This window comes from Euprymna scolopes, chromosome 39, assembly GCF_053919585.1.
Source record: "Euprymna scolopes isolate OS-2025 chromosome 39, ASM5391958v1, whole genome shotgun sequence".
NCBI classification, from domain to species: Eukaryota; Metazoa; Mollusca; class Cephalopoda; order Sepiida; family Sepiolidae; genus Euprymna; species Euprymna scolopes.
Genome location: NC_136520.1, coordinates 36,753,229 through 36,757,808, shown reverse-complemented (window position 1 = coordinate 36,757,808; position 4,580 = coordinate 36,753,229). Strand labels below are relative to the sequence as shown.

Here is a 4,580-nt window from a genome sequence, read left to right as displayed (position 1 = left end):
ATCTTGTGCGAAAGTGAAAGCTGGCCAGTGAAAGTTGAGGACATGCATTGCATGGAGAGAAGTGATATAGGAATAATATAAAGGTAGTTTTAAAATAAAGCCTCTTATTATTTTGTTTTACTCAAAAGTTGAAGAGTTACAAAGACGGGAGTAGTACCCTTAAAACGAGTGACCTTTTGTGCCCCAGAATTTTTCTACATAGTCACCACCATTCTCAATGAACTTTTACTGGTAGGTTGAGATAACCAATTATTTTTTTTAGAGTCTCACACCATCAATATCTGCAACAGAGATAAAACTTTCAGATCATGAATTCACAAGTTCAGTCATCATAACAATGCAATCCTCTCTGATCCATTCAGGCGGAATAAAAATAGGAGGCATTATTTTTGCAACACCTCTCGTACAATGGATATGCAATATGAACATCAAAGACAGGCTTAGTTTTGATTAACCCAGAAGTAGATTTAAACTGAGTAGTATAGGTAGATATGTGCAGAAGAGTAGACTTTGATGATATGGTCACATTGAAAGAATGGATTAGAGTTGACATCGCAGGTTCAGTTCACAGGAGAAGACCAATGAAAACATGGAAGGGAGTGATAAAAAAATGGATCTCCAGGATAAAGACCTGGCCAGAGGTAGGTTGCTTTGGAAATCAGTTTCTTGAAGTGGTCCAACACATGCCAGCATGTAAAAATGATGATGCTGACTCCAACAACTGCTTTGTATAATTTTCAAAGTTTGGCTTCAGTAGTCTTGACTTGACAATGTAATAATGCAAGGACTTTGTAATTTCACTTTTGCTTGCATAAAAATTGACTTACCTCCCTTAGTGTGACGGGAAAATGAATAGCTATTTATATAAAGAGATAATGCAACACACACACATACACGAAATACAAATTTAATCTCTTTCTTCTCACTCTATCTCTTTCCTTCTCCAGCTACAAGTTAAATATCAATACTACCTGTGGTAATATTTCCTCTTGTTTATAATAAACTTCTTGCTGTTTCTCTTCATCAATATAGAAAAAGAGAGGAAGAAAAGGGTTTATTTATTTTGACTGTAAACACAGATGAATGCAAGGATGATAGATAACGGTAATGAAATAAAAGAGGATAAAACAACATATGCTGAGAGAGGCTGAAAGTGATAGAAACTCAGTATACATGGGTCACATGATGAGTTCATTTTAAATTAGGGCTTATTAGAAAAATTAAAAAGAATTTTCTTTTTCAAACTCAATCCCAAAACTAAATAATATTTTAAAGTGAATATGATCAAAATATTTAAAGAAAAAACTCAAGGAAACAAACGTTGATTAACTTGATTTTAGTATGATGATAATCTTTATTATTATTATTATTATTATTATTATAACTAAGGTTGTGTAGTCATAAGGTCTGACTTCTGAAATTCTCCAAATTCTGATTCTGACTCCTAGAATTCCAAATTATCCAATTCCGGCACCTTATTTAAAAGTCTTCCAATTTTTAGACTATTTGATTTTTCGGAGATTAAAAACTTTAATTCCAATACGTCCTACTCCCAATTTTTTCCCAAACCTCTGACTTTGCAACCGCAACCCTGATTATTTAGTTATTTGCTTGTTAATTGGTATCTGTATTTGAAAATAATAAAAAGAAAATTGACTTAAATCATACATGTCTGCCATGAAGATACTCTTTATGATCTGATGATGACTGATGCCAATTTTTCTCTAATATATATATATATATATATATATATATATAATATAAAGCTGAATGTGTGTGTGTCTGGTCATGAATAGGTTCCTATATGGTTGACTATTTTAAAAAACTGATTACATATAATAACAGAAGATGTATCGAGACACAGGAATGGGTATGTTTGATCTGGCAGAACGGTGGTTCATTAAAATTATGGGGTCTGCGTTCGCGCCTGGTCCAAAAAATTTTAAAATAAAAAAAAAAACGTTTACAAGTGTTTTTAATATAGATGTACATAAGAATACTTTGATAAGTATGTTTAAACTTAAATAGAGATGGTATAATAAAATTGTAGGGTCTGCTTTTGCGCCTGGCCTCCATAGAATGGAAATAGGCACAAATTTTAATAAAGACTTTTCATATCTATCTGCGTAAATATACTTTGATAATCATGTTTCAGTTTGAAGAAATATGATATAATAAAATTATGGGGTGTTCGTTCGTGCTTGACTTCCACAGAATGGAAATATGTCACAAAGTTTAACAAGATTTTTTAATATAGATCCACAGAATATTGTGATAAGTGTTTCAGTGTGAACAGGTATGGTATAATTATTTTTACTTTCATAATATTTTGCTTTAGTTTTGATACTCCCAAATTCGGAACTATCTCTTTACAACCCTTCCTTTTCATAACCTATCATACTTTCATAAATCAGAATCCATTTTCTGTAGGCTGTTTTTGAACTCAGTCAACGACGGGTACTTTTGCTAGTATATATATATATATATATATATATATAGAGAGAGAGAGATAAAAAAGGAACAAACCAAGTGATGTGTTCATCAAGGTTTCCTCTTTATTTCGAGATTTACTCTGGATGAAATAAAGACGGAACGTTAATGAATACATAACTTAGTTTGTTCCTTTATTATCTCTCTATTTTGTTGGAATACTATTTCCATTATTCTCATCATTTATATATATATATATATATATATATATATATATATATATATATATATATGAAAATTTGGAGTTAAATTCTGTAAATTAAAAAAAAATTTTTTTAAGTCTTTTCTTTAATCCATGGCTCATCTCATCTGAGATGTCTTTAGCAAGATAACATTTATAAGTATTCATAAATTTTGCTATTTAGCGTATATATTGAAAAACTATAGAGCTTGAATGAGAGCCTAAAAGAAGCAACGTTTAAAAAAAGGATATTCTATGGTATAAATGCAAAAAAAAAAAAAAATATATATATATATATATATATAGGCAAAATCATGAATCATAAGATCCAATGCAATGAAGAAAAGCATAATCCAGAATCAGTTGAGTTTTAAAAAATCCAAAGTAAACATAAAAAAGCAATCCATAAGATGCAATATCCATTGTTGATTGCAACAATTCTGCAAGTTGCAAGTGTATCGTATAAAAAAATTTATTGGTGGCCTGGCAAGGCTACAGGGGAGACAACCAAACAAAAAAACACCCTAAGCAAAATTTATCCTGAAGCAGCAAAACTGAAGTTGACCTGCCAGGACACTATATATATAGTCATCCACATACAGTACTGTTTTGCTGTTTCACAGCTCATCAGTGCAGCTAGACAGGCAACCGCCTCAAGCCAGGATCGAAACCCGACCACCCAAATAATAATCAAGGCTTCTCACCATTATGCTATATGGCTGATGCTGCGTGGGTAATGAATTAACAAATTTTTGATATATCTATATATGGCATAATCGCGTTGACACATTGGTTCTCATCAGATCACCAAAGTTAAGCAATTACGAGCCTGGTTAGTACCAGATGGGTGACCATTTGGGAATTTTAGGTGCTGTATGTGCTCTCTGCTTATCTCGGCATTTGTTTCTAGTCGTCCTGTACATACACTTCACTTGCCACTGGTATTTAACAATATCGACTCAGGAGAGGTGTGGTTGGAGTTTGCGCACCTCCTGCCAATAAGACTTTCATGTGCAAGCACCCCTTCGTGAGTAACCATAGTCTGTCAAAAACTGAGGGAGCTCTGTATATATATTAAGTTATGAAAATATATATGGCAATTAAGCTACACAGAATATTCCATGTTTCAATCTTGTGAGAATTCGTCAGTCTTACGCGAAAAGTTGTGGTATTCGCGTGTTTATATATACGCACATGCTATTGAGTATTTTGTTACTCGATCAGCTTTCTAGTTGCCACCACGCCCATCCTAATCAGCCAATGGGCAGGCACTTACAGGACAAAGGCACAGTTGACCTCCGGTTCACCCCTTCTCTTTATGTGTTTATGGAAAGGGTAGATATCCTTTCATTGTAGTAAGCTGGCCTACTTTCAGCCTAGGTGTAGTTGGATATGTTAAGTGTTTTTTTTTTTTTGTTGTTGTTTTTTTTGATTGAATGAAGTTATATATATATATAAATGTCGGTAAATATTTTATTAGTTTGAAAATATAAGTTTTATTTTTATCAATTGTCATAAAATTTTAATCACGGAATAGTTATAATCTTCAAAAAACCTTCAAATTTTCATCTAGTTTCGTCCCATAGAACCAAAGATATGAACATTTCAATATTCAATTTGACTATAGTACATATATGTCCATCTATAAATATAAAAGCGAAAATGTATGTATGTTCGCTTTTTCTGTGTGTCTACAAAAGGCTTCTTTCAGAGAAGCGGTCGGTCGGTTCACAACTTTTTAAAACTTTTTATATCACATATAAATCGTAATATCTCACAGTTAACAACGAAGCTCGCCTGTCTATTTAATTTGCTCGATGTCGGGAAGATAAATCTTCAACATTTGTCGCTCGCCGCATGTGGGTTAGTCTTTTTCCAATAACATCTTGGGGAAAAAAAAAAGCAGTAA

The 4,580-nt window shown here is 32.6% G+C and overlaps 1 pseudogene; it reads left to right on the top strand.

The window, feature by feature from the left end:
* Nucleotides 1–3,434: 3,434 nt before the first annotated feature.
* LOC145263967 (5S ribosomal RNA) lies at nucleotides 3,435–3,551 on the top strand (annotated as a pseudogene).
* Nucleotides 3,552–4,580: the final 1,029 nt, after the last annotated feature.